This window comes from Mesocricetus auratus, unplaced genomic scaffold (genome assembly GCF_017639785.1).
Source record: "Mesocricetus auratus isolate SY011 unplaced genomic scaffold, BCM_Maur_2.0 Super-Scaffold_100042, whole genome shotgun sequence".
In the NCBI taxonomy this organism is placed as follows: domain Eukaryota; kingdom Metazoa; phylum Chordata; class Mammalia; order Rodentia; family Cricetidae; genus Mesocricetus; species Mesocricetus auratus.
In genome coordinates this window covers 3,824,019-3,843,864 of record NW_024429219.1, presented here as the reverse complement: position 1 = coordinate 3,843,864, position 19,846 = coordinate 3,824,019, and the positions used below count along the sequence as shown (strand labels likewise).

Below are 19,846 nucleotides of genomic sequence, written 5' to 3'. Positions count from 1 at the left end.
ATCTTGCGGTAACTTTCTCTTTGAAACTAAATTTATAACCCCTTCTGTGAAAGTGTGTCGGCGTTCCTCCCATCATAGGGAGATGACCCAGGGCACCGAGGGAGAACCCAGGCAAGACTCTACATGCACAGCCAGCCCTGCTGGGGGGCTCCAGTGTTGGGAGGGCAGAGGCGGGGATGTTCCACCTCAGGCCACGGAGTTGTCACTGAACTTCCTGCCGTGGAAGTGACTGGCCCTCACAGCTGTCCTATCCGCCGGTTGGGCTCCTTCTCCCCTAGAACCAGAGGATTAGTGACCAGTCTCACAATGTCATCTTGCTCCCAGGGTGCAAATGTCCATCCAAGGCCTGTTTCAAACGTGGATGTGGGGTGTGGTCCTCGGTTGTGGGAAAGAGAAAGGTCATTTCTACTTCCCAGGGATGGAATTACCCAGGGTGCCTTTGCTTCCTATCTGTGGGTACCCCTGCTTCCTTGCCTTAACGCCTTACTGCATCTGTTCTCAGAAGGTGCAGGGCAGGACCGCCCTGAGCCTCTCGGGGGGACCCAAAGCACAGTCGAGGTGGCAGACATATCTTCTGCCTGGCGCAGATCTGCAGTTGCAGCTGTGACAAGGTCCTTCTGGCCGATCCCACTCCTGTAGCCTCTGTTCTGCAACCTCAAAGGGCACCCCTTTGTCCTTTTGCTGTCTCGTCCTTTGGGGGACATACAGAGGTCAAAGGAGCCCGCCCCTGGGGAGCAGCCTGGCTATCACACATCACCGGACATGGGTGTGGCTTGCGGTCCTCCTTATAAAACCTAAGCCTTTCCCACTAATCTTAGGGGCCCAATGGCCCAGCCTCCAGAATTCTCATCCCACCGTGCCAGAGAGAGAGGGGTCACCAGAGAGGCAGTGTCTCCTGGACTCTACCCTTACCTGCTCCCTGGGGGAGGGCAGCCATGTAAACCTGTGAGGATCCCAGGCAGCACCTGGATACTGCTGTAACGGCCCAGCCCCTCCTGGTGAGCCGGCTGTGGTTGTGTCTACCTGGCCTGCAATTTCAGAGGGGGATCTCTACATCTAGTGGATGAGCAACAAGTTGGGCTGAGGGTGGGGTAGATGAGGGCAGGAGGACCACACAGGGGAGAGAGTGACAGACACACACACTCACACCACACATATTCACACACAAACACACTTACATACACACACTTACACACGCTCACACACAAACACACTCACTCACAAACACACACGCACAAACACACACTCACAAACACACTCACATGCACACATTGACATACACACTCACACACAAACACACTCACACTCACTCACACACAAACACACATACACACACTCACACACAAACACACACATTCACACACACACTCACACAAACACACTCATATATATACACACACACTCACACACGGGAATGTCTGCAGAGACTGGGAGCATCTCTTCGTGCTCCTTGCTGGAAGAAGGAGACATATACCATAAAGGGACAAAGAAAACGCTGAGTCTTCTCCCACGGTCAGACTGAGATTTAAGTGAAGCCAAAGCTGGAGCCCAGTGCTGGGTGGGGGTGGGGAGGAAACGGAGTCTGTCCCCAGGAGACTGTGCTGCAGTGCCTGACTCAGCAAGGCGAGGGAGGGGGCACGGACTGCTCAGCACCCAGCCCGTGCAGGGACAGACAGATGGCACAAGCTGCTGTCTGTCTGGAGGGTGGGTTTTAACTGTGTGTACCCCATGGAGAGAGAAAGAAAAGCCTGGGCATGTCTAACATGAGAAACCTCAGCGGGAGTGTTACCAAGCAACCAAGCAGACCCTCTACCCCGTGGCCACCCATCCCTGCCCCCAGGGGTGGTTGGGGTCCCTTGCTCTCTAGAGCTCAGGGTAAACCTAACCCCCGGGGCCAGCATCCACAGTGGTTGGACAGGACAGGACACTTGCTTGGGGAATGGCTGGTACTGTCCCCTCTCTTGAATGATGCTAATTTCTGCAATAGCGACTGGATGGGAGCCACCTGTCCCTGAGCATCCCTGGGCAGTGACACTGGCCACTGTGTCCAGCCTGGTGCCTGGTGTGGAAGAAGGTTAGTGCTCTGGGCCCGATCCCTAGAGCCTGGTGTCATTCATAGGGTAGGGTGTGACTCTCAGCAGCTGCCAGTGCCTGGGAGGTGGCCCTCAGTCACCATCCTGAGAAAACTAGCACACCGACCCTGTTTCCACTGGTAGAGCAAAACCAGACGCTGCCTAGGCATCGCGGCTAGTGATCCATCTGCCTCTGGTACCGTATGCAGCCCTGTTATCCGGCCTCTAAGATACGCATCCCTGGGCCTTCCCTCACGGCCACAGCATGATTTTGGCCTCCCAGGAGGAAGCCAGCTTGGCTTCCTAAATGGCAAGTTGATACCTTAGTGCTCCCATGGGATGCTGTGTCTTGTCACCTGTGCTGGGATAGCCTCTCCCAGGCAGGCCAAGCCTCTCCCAACATGGGATGCTGAGCTTCTGGAATCAGGAGGGGTTGTACTCTCCGACCTGCCAGCTGGAACGGGCAGAAGAGAGACCCTATGCTGGATCCCACTCTTAGTCACGGGGGTGGGCATTCAGCCGGTGTGGGCCCCATGGCTGTTCATTTTCTTCTGAGACGAGATCCCACACAGTGGCACTCGACTCCCATAACCCATCAAACCGCCTCCCCTCTCAGCCTGTAACCCCGATTTATAATCCCTGCTGGAGGGAAAAACGATCGCCGCCCTGGGAAGTGAGCCATGGAAGCTTCCAGATGGAGCACTAAGGCTGTGTTTGCGGGGGTGGACACGGGGATGGAGATCAGTAGTGGGAACCTGCTGTGGTGGGCGCTCCCAGCCCCCCAGATTACATCTCAGTAGTGGGAACCCGCTGCGGTGGGCGCTCCCAGCCCCCCAGATTACATCTCAGTCCCTTCTGCTGTGCCCGTGAATGTGACATTATCTGGCCAAAAGGTGTGTGGAGGCGTTTGGGATAGAGACCCCGAGATGAGTTCATCCTGCACCACTGTGGTCCTACATGAGGTGACACATGTCCTTATGAGAGGGGGGCAGACGCCAAATGCACGTGACGGCAGAAGCTGAGGCGGTGTGTCCGAGAGCCAAGCAACACCACAGACTACAGCAGCCACCAGAACCACAGAGAGGCCCGGAAGACGACCCGGAGGATGACACTTTGTCCCTAGCACTGCCAAAGGGCACCGTCCTGCCCACGTTCATAGACTTTGGATTTCAGCCCTCCTGAGTGATGAGAGAAGAAAACACGGCTATTTTGAGACACGTTGATGTAGTACTAGGAAATGAATATGTCTAGCCCTCCTCAGCTACGGGGCCCCAGATATCCTTATGTCTGAAATCTCAAGCAGTACCATGACGTTTCCCATATACAACCCTGACCACAGTAGAACTTATTAGTAAATTAGGCACACTGACAGGTCAACAATAATAAAATAACAGTTACAAAAACATACCCCAAGATGTCACTTAACCCTAAGAGTTACTAATTGTTTATTTCTAATAACTTCCTTTTAATATTTTCAGGCTGAGGCAACCAGAATGACTGAAACGGAAGCCCGGATGAGGAGCAGGGTCACCCTGACTTTTAAGTCCTTTCACCCATAATAGCAGTTGAAGGAGGCCAAGACACAGCCTTCTCTGGGAGAAGACCATCCTGGGGTCTGGGGCCTTGTGGCTCCAGCTTCCCATTGCTGCCGACTCGGTGGGAGTGGGTTCTGCTCTCCAAGTGTCCCTGTGCGCCAGCGCAGCCCGCTGGGCTCATCCCTGCTATCCAGTACGGATAAATAACAAATGGTTTCAAAGAGGATTACCCTCTCAGCACCACGTGACAGAAGCATAAAAGATTAATTTCTTGCCAATGTGGCATCCACTAGCACTCGGAAAGCCAGCTGCACTCCAACCCACCCACCAAAGCCTCGATGAGTAAGACGAGAAGGAAAACCGTGGGGTACTGTCTTCAGCATCGCATAATTAACAGGAAGAATAAGTACTGCGGTGAGATTCTTGAGTGGACATGGTGGGCATATCCGGGGAAGTTACTGGGCAATACAGGTCTGAAGCCTAGATCCCCGAACCCTGCTTGTGTGACCTTATCCTGTCAGGCGGAAGGGAAACGGTGACTTGTCCGTGAACGGTTGCCAAAGCCTCATTTAGAAGAGTGAAGATGAAGGGTGGTAATGTCTAAGCCAGGCATGGTGGCGCACACCTTTAATCGCGGTATTAAGGAGGCAGAGGCAGGCGGATCTCTGAGTTCGAGTCCAGCCTGGTCTACACAGACTGAGTGAGTTCGGGGGAGGGGGCAGAGAGAGAGGGAGGGAGGGAGGGGGTTGAGAGAGGTCTAGTGACTTTAAGAGAAGTAGGGAGGGATGTGGCCACTTAAGACCGGTCCTTGGTTGGGACAATTTGTGTTATGGTACAAGGTGAAGGCACAGGGGTACCCAGGTGTTTGTAGGGAGTGATGACCACGGATGACCACACCTATCACTTTCTGGTTGAGGTCTGAGTGTCCATGCATGAAGGAGGGAAAGAAAGAAAGACCCCTTCAGGAAGGTTGGGGAACCTCACCTGGAAGACATCAGCAAGCATGTGTAGCCAGCAGGGGCCTTCATGTCATCTCATTCCTTCTTAGCATTGTGGTGCCATTGGCCCAGGAATGAGGTCATGAGTGAGTGAGCACCTTGCCTGGTTGAAGGGATAGCCCTTAGGGTGTCTACCTCACGGGTGTTCAACCTAGTCTGTGGTACAAGAGCATAAAGACATTTGTTTTCTGTGACACTGGGACACGGCTTTGCCACATATAAAGTTCATGCTTCAGCACCCCCCAAACAGAATCACAAAAAAGTGCCCAACAATAATCTCCTAATGGTGTTTTAAGTAAATTTATGATTCTGTGTTGGGCTGCATTCACAGCTATTCTGGGCTGCAAACGGCTGTGGACCATAGGTTGGGACACATACCCTGGTAGGCTTGGAGGAGTCTAACACCAAAGAACTTGGTCCTTTGCCAACTGTGTGACTCAGGCAAGGCCTAGCTCTGGGACCTGTTCTCACCTGTGAAGTGGAGGCAATCCTAAGGGTGGGGGCTGAATAGGTGGGGGTAAGAGTAAGTTATTGAGCCCTTAATTATCTCAAAAGCTGACCCACGGCGAAGGCCAGCCGCCAATCTAAATGAGTGACCATAATACGGGTGGCAGTAACTGGCACAGTCATTGTCCTTAGCTCTCAGGGTCAGCTGGGGCCCTTCCTTCAGCGAGGGCAAACGTCCAGCTGTCCATCCTTCTCTACTTAGGCATGCTGGGAGCTCCTTGGCCTCCTCTGCCTATCTCCTGGGAACACTTGGTCTGGATGCCCTGGATGGCTTCTGCAGAGGTCGGGGTTGCACAGTTAACTGTCTCTACTGTAAAAGACACGAGCCGTGTCCTGCCTCGGCAGAGCAACGCAGACCTTGAAGGAATGAGAGACAACCCAACCGTGCCTACACTGAGATGCCAGTCCGGGACCACAGCTGCCCCTACGTGCAGGTGCCGCATCTGAAGGAAGCCGGGCCAGCATCCTGCTGAGTCTGGGGACAGGTGCTCTCCTGTACCTTCCAGGAGCTGCGAGGAGGGTCCCCTGGCTTAGGGCTCCCCCAACCTCCCACTGCTCCACCTGGTGTACCCTGGGGCCTGGCCAGGCCCGGGCACCCATACAATCCAGCAGGTGGCTGGGGCACCCCAGAAGCTCTCCACAGTTACCATGGTTATCAGCTGCCACAGGGTAGGGTGGGACCCTTTCCACAGCACGGCCTCCACCCCCCACCCCCGCCAGCAGCACCCACTGGGCTTTGCCAGAGCCCTCTGGCGTAGGTGGGGCAGGGAGGGAGGGCCAGTTAGGCACATGGGCCATGTGTGCGGGTGTCTGGAGAGAGGGTGGTTGTTGTGGACAGCTTAGGGCCTATGACCTTCCCCGAGGGTGCTGTGGGCTCAGAGGCTGGGCCTGGGGCTCTGAGGTGGGGTGACCCTGGCCGGCTCTTGTCCCTCACGCACTAAGCAGATGGACCGTCTCAACCGCAGGAGGCTGGACATTGTTCTTGGAGATGCTTGGGACCTGAGACCTTTGGTAACTCAGACAGACAGCCTCTTCCTCGTGATGCTCAACGCCCTGGACTGTCTCCTCTGGTCCCAACGCCACCTCCTGGCCATGGGTTTCAGGGCCACCTCCCCTTTCCTCATTGCGTTGCAGACCCTGCCGTCATGTCCACCAAACAGCAATGTCCGTGGCGGCCCATGGAGCCCCTCGGTCCTCTGATCCTAAGTTCCTTCCCTCACTGTCTAGAGTAGCCACCGCACTCAATTCATGGTTCCTGGGAAGTGTGGCATTCCCGGTCAGAAGCCTCATCGCAGAGCACAGGTGGGAGAAGGCAGCGTGCCCTGCGCACCATGACAGCCTGTCAGGCCCCAGGGGTTAGCCTCCGTTCTTCACTGGGAGAAGCCTTTTCCGGGTAAGACCACTGCTTCCCCTGGACTCGGGGCCCACCATAATAGTCACATGCCCTGGTGAGACAGTGTCCATGCCCCATAGGAGCTGGCTCCTGTGCTCTCAGCGGTCATTCTCGACCCATCGAGAGGGCACGGCAGCATCCCCAGAGCTCCCAGGTGCTTCAGCATAGGCACCGAGGTCCCCCGAGCCACCCTCTGCCTCTCGAACAGCAGGGTGTAAACAAGGAGGGTGAGGCATGCTCTCCTGCGAGGAGTACACCCGTGTTCCCTCGGGAAGAGCTGGGATCTGCGTCCTTCGCAGAAGAAAGGGGACAAGATGGCCCGGAGACTCCTGTCCATGACACCTGAACACCTCTTGGCCCGGGCGACTAAAGATACCCTCTACTTATTGCCAGGGAAAGGTAATACGCACTAGGGGGGCGGTGAGAGGAGGGGAGCAGAGCATGCAGGGATAGCCAGGGAGCAGTTAGTGACAGCGGGGAGCCAGTCGTGTATACAATGACCAGAGTCAGTTGCTCTGCCCAAGTGTTGGACCTAACGGCACCCCTGTGCAAGCCTCTGCCAGGAGGCCTGGGAAACTAACGGCAGCCTCTTGCTCAGCTCTGCCATCAGGATCACGGCGTACTTCTAGATTCAAGGCTGATGAAGTCAGCGGGCCATTTCAGCATAACGTGGGCTTTGCACTTTACCGAGAACTAGCGAAACCTTGGCGAATGCCTCCCCCAACCCCCTGGAGCTTTCACCCATCAGAAAATGTTCCCTTGAGTGTCATTTAGCTTTAAGGAAAAGCAGGGTTGGGGAAGTCCACCAAAAGACCAAAATAACCAGGAAGTGTTCCTCGAAGCATGGGGTCAGAACCCTAGATCTAGGTTTCTAAAAACTATGAGCGATGGGGTCCACCCAGCTCCGCGGGGGACTCTCAGTCTGTGTGGCTTGCTCAGACCGCAGGCCCTGCAGACCCAACAGGTGGCACCCATGACTCGGCTCTCCAGGGATGTCACACGGCTCATGCTCGATGCTCTGCGGCTGTGTGAAGCAGGGCTACTGAGGCTTAACGGATGTATCACGAACACACAGTTCCAGAGTGTCGTCCCCCCAAGCACCCCAGCAAGTTAGGAAACAGAAGAACACACCACGGAAATCATCTACAAGAGGCCAGACACAAAGCTATGTCACAGACGGGTGCTCGACAAGAACGTGACCTTTCTGGGTGCAGCCCGTCACTTCCTGAGCCTGGCCCTTCCTCATCTGTTTTCCCGAGCCTCACTGTCCAATTTCAGAACTCTCTGGGCGGCGGTGTCCGTAGGGTCAGCCGGAGAACACTGGGATCTGAGTCCCGATTCCACCACACACCAGCTCACTGTAGGACAACTGTGCTAACTCCAGGATTGCTTCTGCATCAACTTGACTCACAACAGAGAGACAGGGGCCTTCAGTGAGGAGCCCTGAGCCTGCCCGGGGAGGGGGGGCAGCCTACAGCAGGAGGTGCCGCGGCACAGGAAGCTATTCAAAGCTCCTGGCCATTTCTGGATACAGGACTCTATGCCTCTCTCAACCAAGTCTGCTTGGCTATAACACACTGGCCCCCTTCCCTCCCCTTTCTTCCCTAGACTATGGAATAATCCAGGTTTCCCCTTCACCTCCCCTGCTTAAATGCAGCATTAACACCTTGGGTGTGTCCTCTTTCTCTCTCACCCTCTCTCAGAAATACCATCTGGCCTGGGTGATTGGCAGTCTGTCCCAGGTCCCAGCTGAACCTCGCACTACTTTCTCAACGCTCCTGGGCACAAACTTCCAGGCCACGACCCGGCCTAGCCCTCAGCACCTCCTTTTGACTCATCTTTATTTTTACCTATGTTCACATGCCACCCCCCTTAGATCCTCCTAGATTCTCACTATTGCTCAGCAGTCCCAGTGCCCCGTCCCCTATAGCCTCACCCTGCAGGGGTCTTCCCACACCCCCCTACCTCCGCTTAGCACAACCCTGCCTGCCTTCGAGGCCTGCATGGATGTCTCTATGCATGGATGTCTCTGCCCATCTCTCCTCCCCAGCAGCAGGGTCTTCTCCGTTGAGGCTCATGGTCACAGAGTCTCTGTCCTGACGCAACCCCAGAGGCAGAGCCCGGCGGGCCTGGCTCCTGTCAGCCCTACCAGTGTCTGTTGGCAAGGTCTTTACACATTGATGGTATCTATAGGTTTGAGATGATGCTTTAAACTTTGCTTTCCTGGTGAGTAGGTTCATGCTAGCCTTGTCTGCACGTGCTAGCCATGCCCGGCCCTCCTGCGCTGAGAAGGAGCGGGGAAGAGAGCCCCTTGCTGACATTGACAGGACGGCTGGGCTCCTTTCCTAGGCACAGTTCTAGGTCTTTGTGCCCTGGGCTGCGTCTGACAGCTCCTGGGTATCGAGGTCGGAGTCCTTGGCGAAGGATCATGAAGATGCTGACAACATACGGGAGACGCCACAGTGACTTAAGAGTGGTCCTTGACCCCCTCTGCCCCAGGGCTGCAGGGTTCGGGCATGCACACAGACATGGGGGGGGGCTTGCTGGCCCCTCTCTCTGAGGCAAGGGAGACCAGGGCAACAGGCCCTCTTGCTCCCCTCCCCCTTCTACTTAGGAAACAGTCTGCTGGGTTCTCCCAAGCTCTGTCCCAGGGGCTGAGTCGCTTTGATCTTGTTCTTGGGACCTAAACTGGGTTCCAGAAAGCCCTATGCCTGGGGCTCAGACTTGGCCTGGAAGTGGCAGGCACTGACACTGAGTCTGCTTTGTGCCGGGAATGTCCTGTGTGTGCTCTTGAGGGGCCACCCTACCATGTCAGATGAAGGGAAGATGGCCAGAGGCTGGGGAACCAAGGGATGTACCAAGGCTGGACCCAGAGGGGCCCCGAGGGTAGGACCACAATAACCAAGGGGCCAGCCAGGTATTGGTTCCCTCACTGGAGAGATCCAAGAGGGTTGCTGGTTTATCTTTGGACTTTGCATTCATTCGTATGACACCCATGATGTCTGAGTCAGGTGACCGAAATACCCAACAACAACAGCTTACTGAAGGAGACTCACTTTTGCTCACAGTCTAGAGCGTCTCAGTCCACTATGGCGGGGAAGGCAGGGCAGAGCTGATGCTGAGCTTGTGGTAGATGCGTCTTACATGGCAGACACAGGGACCAGGGCCTGGGCCGGGCTCTCAAAGACCCACCCTAGTAACCCATCTCTGCCGGCTAAGTTCCTGTCTCTTAAAGGTCACGGCTGGGGAACCAGCCTTGGAAACACGAGCTCACGGGTGACACTTTCATTCAAACTCTGGCACCGATGCTGGTGGTTTTCGGAGGTGGGGCTATTGGGAGGCAACCAGAATTGGATGAGGGCACTGGGGCAGGACCCCATGACAACACTGGTGGGGCTTTGTAAAAAGACCTGAGCTGACATAATGCTTGCTTGCCTTGAGGTGTGGGGCCCTTTCACTCATGGGAGGTGCCATGCTCTTGGATTCTGCAGCCTCCAGGGCTCTGAGGCAAATAAACTCGCATTATTGTTCCTTCCTTCCTTCCTTTCTTTAAAATTTCTTTTCAAAGACAGAACAAGGGTAATTTTATTGGGATTCGAAAGACAAAACGATGGGGGGGGGATGGGAGAGCTCGGCAGGAGGAGAAGGATGGAGAAAGGGAGGAAGGGTGTGTTCTCTCGGGGTGCGGATGCAGCGAGCAGGTGCGTGGACGAGGGAGAGAGAGAGGGAGAGAGGAAGACTATGTCCCCCGCGTCGGGGCAGATGGGCTCAGAGTTTCGGCCAGTGTTTGGAGAAAGGAGACGGAAGGATGGGGAGAGAATAGAACTTTCGGGAGTTAGAATTCAGGAGGTGGGCTTGCTTGTTAGTGAACTGGCAGGAGGCTGCCAACCTCTGTTCTCTGTGGATCACCTAGCTGCACGCATCTCGTTACAGCGACCAAAAGCAGACCAAGATGTGTGGCCTTCGGCAGCGTGTTGGGTGACCGAGCGGTTACGCTCGGTGAGGCCACAGTGAAGAAAACCATCCTAGCCCTGGCTGGATTGCAGGTGGGAGGTGAGGGGATGGCCTCCATCCTTTCTTCATGCTCTCCCTTGCCCCAACCCTACTGAGCAGAACCTAGTCAACTCGCAGGTTCCTGCACGCCGGAAACAGGGGAGACTGGCTGCGTGTGTGGCGGAAGTTCAAGAGAGGCATGCTATCAGACTGGATAAGACGGGCACAACCCCACGGAGCTACCCACGCGTGTCTCTGGGAAGCTGAACGCACACCGTTTGGCAGAGCAGGGGGCGGTCTGTTAAGACCCCCATCCAGCAAGGGGACAGTTTAGGAACTGAGATGTCTTGGTGCCGGACACACTCAGGGTGGCCAGTGTGTTCTGAGCGCGGGCCCTTGAGCTCACCACCTTGTGGAGGGTGCAGAGGCCTGGCAGCTGCTCAGAGCAGACAGAGCTCAGGCTGAAGGAAAACCGTGAGCCAACTCATAGAGAACGGATGGAGACCAGAAGGGTTCCCGCCTGATTCAGGCACGGGCTCTCCTTTGTTCTTTTGCCTCCTTGGCTCTGGATGAGCCAGAAGAGCTCACCCCAGTGATACCTAGGACCTGACTCTTGACAGACCAACTCTAAAGATAAGCCACGCCCAGTACCTTATCTCTTGGGACCTTGGACCTCCCCCTGGATACCTGGTGAGACTCATAGCACAGAAGTGAGGGTTTCTGGCACCAGCAGTTGGCTGGAGCCTGCGTGTTTGCTACCCAGTCCTGGCAGAACAAGATTCTTCACTAGCTAGGAGGCCAGGGTGTGTCTCTCCTTGCCACTCTATGCCTCAGTTTCCCCTGTAGGGTTAATACATCTATCCCATAGAGTTACTCCTAGGACGGGGATGTGGAGTCGGGTGAGCAGTACAGTCCCAGTGAGGACTCTTCCCCTCATCGCACCCAGAGCCCTGGCCGGCTCCCTGCCTCCCCCTCTAAACACATGGGCATGAACAGCGGTACTTTTGAGCTGGGACTTCCCCAGGTCAGGCTGACTGGAGTCCCTGAGAATTTAGTACGGTTAGTGATATTCCTCCCAAACCCGATCCTGTGACTTTGACACGCCACCGGGGTATCTAGAAATGTCAGCGATGCCTCACCAGTGGCCCTTCCCAGAGGGCGGTCATTGTGTCCTTGGGGTTACGGGTTTCCTCCAGCCTGGACAGTCATGGTGTGAGCCCAGACAAAGTAAGTGTCAGGCCATGTGGTCCTCCCCACTCCATGCTGCCTCTGTCGGCCTTGGAGAAAGGTGAGTCTCTGTCCTCTGGGGAAGGGGATGCTGGCTGTTGGGTGGTCAAGACTCTTGTAAGATTGGGTGTGATCATCCTTACAAGGTGAGAGAGACTTCCTGGCTGCTGGGAGAGATGGCGAAGAGAGGCACAGTGTCTCTGGTCTGGACATTTCCAGTTCACCTTTCCAGACGCTGCCCGTAACAGCTGCTGCTCTGTCTCCTTACTCTAGAACAACTCTCTGGCTCTGGGGCCTTTGGTAACATAAAGGCCACCGAGAATTTAACCAAGGCACAAACTCACGTTCCTTCCAGCCAGAGTCCTCAGACACCGAAACTCGTCCCTCATCACTGTAAGGCCGGCAGAGGCTTCCCTTCCCGTTTGCCCAGTTGTGTTGCCGGGAGCCCACAAACACAGGGCAAGGGCTTCTCCCTCCTTGCCCTTCCCGGAAACAGCCGCATCAACACGGTGCCTGACATTTCCTCCCAGTCATTTGGGGTGAACGAAAGATGAAAAGACAAAGAAGCCAGCCCAGGAGTAGGGCATTTTCCGAGTTGGCCAGCACAGAGCTCTCCTCGGCTCTCCGGTTCCATAGCACACATGGCCTGAGTGTCACCGGTCCCCGAGGGTCACTGCTTTTATATACACGTCCCTTCCCCAGGCTCTATATCCAGGATTTCAGACTCTAGAAACGCATGACAACGGCTTCAAGCTTTCCCATGATACACCCCTTTCTCAGGCCTGGCTGGTGTAGCCAAGGGGCAAAAAGGGGCGAATCCATTTTAGAAGGGACTCTCTCTCAGGCTGCTTTCAGACAGGGTCCTGCTACAGCTCAGCATGTCAAGTACCACCAAGGCTGGTGGAGACACTGACAGCTTCCCTTGGGGAGGCTGCAGGCTGGGCCTGACCAACGGGACCCCAAGAGTCAAGTACACTTTGGGGACTCCACACTGGCAGATCCCAAGGCCAGGACTCCAGTAGCTGTATGCTAGTCTGGGCTCTGCAGAACATGTTGTCTACCAAGTAAGGAGCAGGTGGATGGATGGGGCCCTGCACATACACAGGTCCCCAAGCCCTGCAACCCTGGGCTGGGGTGTTGCTTTAAGCACAGAGTAGAAGCTCATTCTTGGCACTGAAGGGGACTGGGGGCTGGAGTTTCTGAGGGGGAGGAGAAATTGCAAAGGAAGAAGAAACCCAGAAGTGACAGATAGTGGGACAGCTGTGGATTGAACTCGGTGTTCCTGCTCATGTAGATGTATTAATTTCCACAAATGCTAACAGCCCATCTCTCCAAGAGCTATTACTTATGTCATCTCCCCTTGGATGTGGTTCAACACAGGGCAGACAAATGGGATGGAGCGATAGGCAGCCACCACCGGTGGGTCCTTGGCTCCCACCCCTCGCCCAGAGGGGCATCTCGGAGTCTGGTTTCTGATGTGGCCCTCACACCTTCGGGGTCCAGACCGCCTGCCTTTAAGATGGGTCCCTTTCACACCAGTAAGCAAAGAAAGTTACCAGTTACCCCCAAAAACGCTGACTCACAAAGTGAGACGGAGCAGTGAGGGAGGATGGGTCAGAAGGGGGACGGTGGCCCGTGGGCAGGCAGCAAAGGGTGCCGGAAGGCGTCGTGCAGGAGACCCCAGGACAAGTGCCAGGAGAAGCAAGCAGGGTGTGCCAGACGGGAGGGAGGGCAGGTGAGCAGGTGCACCTTGCTGCAGATACTGCAGCAGGCAAGCAGTGCAGCATTTGGGCTCCGCATCCTGCAGCAGAGGCAGCAGCAGCAGAAGCAATATAGCAGCAGGTAGGGAGGTGGGGGTGTGCAGGTGCCAGGGCCCGGGCCTGGGGGAGAAGCTGAGGGTAGCGGTAGAGAGGTCTAGAGACGGAGGCAGGGGGCGAGGTGCAGATGGCAACGAATGTCAAGGTGCTGGGGGAGCACCGCAAAATAGAGAGAGCAGCACTGCGGTGGTGGCGGTTAGTGGTGGTAGCGGCGCCGGCGGGGATCGAAGGGGCTGGGAGCAGAATGGGTGGGGAGTTGGGGTCAAGGCGAAAGGGACACCCGGCAGGCTGCCAAGGACGAAGGATGAGTCTAGAGGAGCAACAAGGAGAGGGGGTGGAGAAAGACAGCTACCAGGAGTGCGCAGAGGCCGGGAGAGAGGATGAGAAGCAGGGAGGCAAGGGCGAGGTGAGGATGCCGGGCGGGAGCGGGTAGAACCGGGGATGAAGTTTGGGGCTGGGGGTCCGGGATGTCGGCTGAAAGGTGGGGCAGGATGACAGGAAAGCAGAGAGGGTGGGGTGGGGGCAGGGAGACATTGGAGAAGGAGATGGGGAGGCTGGAGAGGAGGTGAGAACCGCGGCGGGGGCAGGGATGCAGGGCTAGGGCAAGAGGAGATGGAGAGGGACCGCGGTACCCGCGACTGCGCGGCTTCGCAGGTGCCCGCCCGGGGTCTCCCGGCTGCACTCACCTGGGGGCCTCCAGCTCCGGATCCCGCGTCCCGCTCCGGATCTTCCTTCCCGCCCTGCCCTGGCGACTTCAGCGCCCCCGAATCCCGCTCGCTCCCGCAGGTTCCGCCCGCAGCATCTTTACCTCGTGGGACGCCCGAGGCCACGCCCCTAGCAGCCTATCATTGGCCAGGTCTCACGCCAGTCACCGTCTCATTGGCGGAGGCCGTGGAAGCCCATGCAAATCAAGCTGCTCCCGCCGACGCGCCGATTGGCTGGAGCGCGCGGAGTCCGGACTCGGGCTCCCATTGGCCGCGCGCGGCCTCGACGCAAGAAAAGTGACCCGAGGCGGGGGTCCATGCTGAGTGCGCGGAGTGCCGCAGGTTAGGCTCCTCGCGTGGGTGGCTGCGGCTAGGGAGACCCTCTTGGCGGGCGCTGGACCCACGAGACCTTGGGTTCCGCTGGGCACCGGCCGCCCTATCGCTGGATCCACAGTGCGGGACGTCCTCGGCAGCGTGGATCCGGTGCCTGTCTCCTAGGTAACGCGCCAGCGGCGGACCGCACCAAGTGCGGGGGGAGGTTTGCGTGGTTTGGAAGCGCGGGTGGCAGCGGAGCTCGAAGAGGCCTCAGGGTCCCGTGTGGGGATGTACATATTGCATCTCGCCGGCGACATGGTGGTGTTTGCAAGGCATGGCGCGGAACACGGGGCTGGGCCTGTGTCGCCCGGGTCTCACTGTCTCCCCCTCTTTCGTCGCCATTGGTGCATCCCGGTTGCCTTCAGAAGTTGGGCGTCGGGGTCTCCTTCGGTTTGTCCTCCGCCTTCTGACCGGGTTCCCGCAGCAGTCCCGGTGCCGGAAACGGATGCAATGCGCTCGCCAGAGCCTCGGGAGATGCCCACGGCCTGGTTGCGCGCATCTTTCCCAGCCCTAGTACGTGTAGCTCGCCCAGGCTCATGCGGCCCTGGATGCGCTCGCTGTGAGGCCCCTGGCCCTATCCCTGTCTAGCGGGGTCGATCTCCCTTTCTTCGTTGCTTGGGATTGCAACCTACACTGTTGTCCTGGTTCCTGGTTTGCCTAGTCTGACCTTGGTTCCGGGGAGCTTGCCCTGAAGCCAGCTTTGCGGGTTTACGAAATGGGCAAGCTCTCCCAGTTCCAACCCTGGTCGCCTTAGCGGTTCAGCTGTGTAGCCTCCACGGGGCCCAAACTGCCCTGGCACCATCTCGTTCTTGCATTTGTACCCAGGGATCTTCGAGACTATTTACTTTGGTGAAGACCACGCCTTTAGTCCCATAGCAGAGTGTGAATGAGGGCATACCAGGCAGCCCTTAATCAGGCTTACAGGAAAACCCTCCATCCCCTCCCCCCCATGAGGGTAACTCTTAGTTCTTCATTCCTGGGGCACAGACCTCCCCGAGTCTGGCACCACTATTTGTTAAATTTCAGCCTCTGGTTTCCTCCCTTGTCACCCTACGTATGAGTCTTGGTCATGATCTGTGCTGTGGGGCGCACCCACGTGTCCCCTGTTTGCCCCTGCCTCCCTCCAGTTAAATATTGCTGGAGACAGCGTTTGTCTCTTTGCCTCTGGAATACACGGGTGTCTGTCAAACATTTATTGGCTGGTCCTGCAAAAATGAAGACCCTAAGGACCCCTTCCCTCCCCCCCCTCGCCCAAGCTGTTGTCTTGTACATTGGAAGCACTTGGAAGGGAGGATGAGGACCTTGGTTGAGGGGAGAGAAAAAAAAAAGCTGGCCCTCATCTTTGGACATCTCCACCAGGAGGGATCTCACTGCCGCCTCCCGGGGACATCTTGCCCCCCCCCTCCTTGGCTTCCCAAGTGGGAGGAGGAGAGTGGTATGGGTGTGAGCTAGTCCCTGTTAGCTGTGGACTCACCTGTCTGAGCCGGTCGCCTCCTGTGGAGGGTGGGCTGTGATGGCGCCCCCTTCCAGTTTGTTGGAGCAGTACACCGGGAGTGCTGTGTCTGTCTGAGCTCAGGCTTCAGTAGGAGCTGGCCCGTCTTCTCCTTCCTGTCCTCCGTAGAGAGCCCCCGGGGTCCCTTTCCTTGGGTTCAAAGCATGGATCTGCCTAAGGTTTATTCTTCCTAGTGGCCCTTTTGATCTTTCCTCCAGACCCTTCTGTTACTGAGTCTGTAGGACATGAGCCTGGCTCTGGCAAGCCCAGGGTGTGATCTTTGCCGCCTGTCCTCTGTAAGCTGGTTAAACAGCCGACCAGGAAAAGAGGGGAAAGGAGATTTACTCAGTTTGGCCACACTGGGAGGAGGAGCATAAAGCCGAACCAGGCTTTTTTTTTTTTGACCCACCAACCAGCTCCCAAATCATGAAATGGAGACTTCTTATTAGGTGTGAATGCTTGGCCTAGCTTAGGCTCTTTTCTGGCTAGCTCTTTTAACTTAAATTACCCTGGTTCTTTTCATCTACGGTTTTGCCTCAGGGAATTTTTACCTTTCTTTCTGTATGATCTATTCCGTGTCTGCCTGGTGACTGGCTGGCTTCTGGTCCCAGCCTGTCTCTCCCTCCCTCATTTTTCATGTTCTTTGAGTGTGGATTTCTCCTGGTGCTTAATTCTCTCTGCCTTCCTGCCCGACCTGTCCCTCTTCTGCCTAGCTATTGGCCGTTCAGCCGTTTTTTTAAGACCCATCAGGTCTAATAAATAGGCAGGTGAGGTGTAATAAATGCAACACTCTTTACGTAATTAAACAGATGCAGCACCAACACACACAACTCAGCTTTACACTATTAACAAAGGCAGCAGAACCAAGCCTAACACATCTCCATAAAGTAATAGTCCCTCAGGGGCGTAAACGAATGTGACACTTCTTTGCCTAGTTATAACATTCCACACGAGTACCCCCAAGTCCATCTCAGGAACACCAGCGTGAAGTTGAGGCACAGACGAGGCAGGAGGTATGCATAACTCAGTATTCCTGGACAGGGCGTGGTCCTGCCCGTCACTGACCCTCTGCTCCAGTTTCCCTGCCAGGGTGGTCAGGACTGTGTGAAGTCTTCCCGAGTCCCTGCTTTCTCTGGCACCAAGGCTTTGACCTTCTCTCCTCCCAGCATGGGGATTCCTGGGGAGATTTTGCTTCCTTGGGGTTATAAAGTGTCTCTTTAGAATGCTTTCTCTGCGGGAGAGGTTATATTTCTTTCAGTTACTGACAGAGTCTTTCCAAGGACTAGCGCTGACTCAGGGAACTCACAGTCTCCCAGGACTGCACTGACCACACAGCCCTGGATAATGTTTCTACAGAGGGCTGCGGGGAGCTGGGCCCTTCAGATCTCCAGTGTGAGCCTGACAGGCAGTTGGGAGAGCGGGGGCCAGGCAGACCCTGGAAGGGTAGGCTGGCGCTCGAGTGCTTCTCAAGGCTTGGGGGGAGGCGAGGACACTGGCCTGAGGAGGGTCAGGGGCAGTGTGGGGTCTTGGGTCAGGAGGATTCCCCTCCCCACTAATGCTCACGGTGCTGCCGGATAATGGGTCCTCCATGAGTCCATGCCCGTTTGATCTGGAGAACAGTGAACAAGAAAAAGACCAGCCTGGCTTCCCTCCACCCCAGCACCACTCGGCTCTGTGACTTTTCCCCAGTTCTCCCGTGGAATGACTGCCAAGGCCGTGGGAAGGACATTTGCCATATGCCAGGAGCTGGCCAGGTAGCAATCACCACAAGAGAGGCTGCCAGGGCCGTGAGCAGCAGAAACACAGGGACTGTGCAAGCCTGGGTCTGGACCCATCCAGGAGCCCTCACTTCCTGTAGGAGGTAGCCTTGGAGTGAGCGTTGGCCACGACTCTTTCACCAGTAGGCAGCTAACTCTATGAGCTTTCCATGGCTGCTGTCACCACATGCCACGGACTCAGTGTCTGGGAACAACACCCACCGACTCTTTTTTCAGTTTTGACCATCAGGCATACAGAATCTGTCTCACTGAGCAGAGATCAGGGTATGGGTGGGGCAGTTCCTCTGGGCGCCCCCCCCTTGCTGAGAATGTCATTTCTAGCTCCTGGAGGCACCTGCGTCTCTTGTTACCTGGCTTTTACTTCCTCTAGAGGCCTTGGCTTGCTGCGGTCCCCTGTTCTTTGTAAGCCTTCTTAGCTGTCTCTCACAGGGACCTGTGTATGCTCCAGGCTCTCCGGGTGTTCCGGTACAATCTCCTCGCTCCTGTGCAGAATCCTGTTTGCCGTGAAGAGTCACCTGTTCCCAGATTTCAGCACTAGGGTGAGGATGTCGGAGACCGTGTTATTCAGCTTGCCAGGGAACCTGACTCAGGAAGGGGCAGGAGCTTCCCGGAGCCCTTGTTAGCGTGTGCCACTCAGCCCAGTGGATATGGGGGGCACTGCTTCCTCGCTGCTGACTTCAGCCACCCCCACCTTGGTTCTTTTAGGCTGCCAGCTTCTGCACCAGGATCTCCCTGAGGTAGCTGAGTGTCTCCCGGGGTCCAGGGCTGGGAAGTCTTGGGCGGCTTCAGGCTGTAAAGGAGTGCCAGTCCAGACTGAGTCTCTCCGGGGAAACTTGGCCTATGGCGCTGTGTGGGCATCACGCGTTTCCCTTTGAGCAGCTACTACAGGCCTCTGACTGTTTTTGTTTTGTTTTGTTGTTGTTGTTGTTTTTTTTTTTTTTTTTACGAAGAACAGGAAAGAGTGGCATCCTGGTAGCCAACCACATCCTCATGGAAACAGAGCCCCGTGGGTGGCTTTGGACCACCGAGGGGGTGCCTGGTTTGTAGGTGTGTTCCAGGGAAGACTAGGATGTAGCCAGGGACCCCCAAGGTGCGTGCGTGCGTGCGTGCGTGCGCAAACCCCATCACACGACAGCACACAGAAAAACTTGGACCCTGAGGAGGAGGGGGGCGGCCTCGGGCCTGTGCCAGCGTCTTCATCAGCTCAGTAGGACACAGAGTGTTCTGGGCCTCTGCGCCTCCCTCATCCGATGTCTGGGCTGAAGCCTTCGTAGGAAGTCCAACCCCACTGGGTTCGAGGAGGGCCTCGTGACAGGTGTGGTTCTTGCATGCTCTCCTCCCCTCCCTGGCAGTAGTTGTTTTTGTGTTGAGACAGGGTCTCTTTTTACAGCTGTGGCTAGCCTGGGCCAGCTGTGTAGACCAGGCAGGCCTAGAACTTGCGCCGATTCTCCTGCCGTCTCCCAGTTGCCGGTATTTACAGGTGTGTCGCCACGCCTGGCTGACACGGTGCTGGGGACGGAACACAGGGCGTTGTGCACAATAGGCAAGGGCCGTATGGACCGCTTCTCACAGACTGTTTTGCCATGGAGTCCCTGTCCACCGCCCAACTTCGTACACACTAGCTTTTGCCTCAGGAGCTTCCATCCTCACGGGGTGTTGGACTGTCATGGTCACTGTTCCCTGGGTTTTGATCACTTGGAAAGTGCTGGCACGCTGAGCTTCACAGGTCTTCCGCATATTTACACACGTAGTCACTCGCTCCCCCCGACGGTGGCATCCACCCTGCCCCTGTCCTGCTCACACGGCGTGGTCTCCAAGTATAATGCAGGCAGGTTGGTGGTGGAGGGACACAGATGTCCCGTAACCCAGTCTTCTCGTTTGAAAGCCCCTTAGTTTTGCTCATCTTCCTCAAAGCGGCAGATTCGCTTTGTTTGCTTGAGAAAGTGTCAGCTGAA

The 19,846-nt window shown here is 56.3% G+C and overlaps 2 protein-coding genes across 5 annotated transcripts in view; one reads left to right on the top strand and one right to left on the bottom strand.

Annotated features, from left to right (window-relative positions):
- The window catches only part of Kcnab2 (potassium voltage-gated channel subfamily A regulatory beta subunit 2), an 81,780-nt gene extending 67,410 nt beyond the window's left edge, over nucleotides 1-14,370 (bottom strand). For 2 of the 4 annotated variants that reach the window (XM_040734920.1, XM_040734922.1), the window contains exon 1: nucleotides 14,229-14,370. The gene's annotated coding sequence lies outside the window, so the exon portion shown is untranslated. The remainder of the gene's footprint in view (nucleotides 1-14,228) is intronic. The other 2 variants (XM_040734923.1, XM_013120017.3) reach the window with 2 other exon arrangements.
- A 41-nt stretch (nucleotides 14,371-14,411) lies between these two features.
- Nphp4 (nephrocystin 4) overlaps nucleotides 14,412-19,846 on the top strand; it is an 82,075-nt gene continuing 76,640 nt past the window's right edge. Inside the window, 1 exon segment of the mRNA XM_005079263.4 lies at nucleotides 14,412-14,744. The gene's annotated coding sequence lies outside the window, so the exon portion shown is untranslated.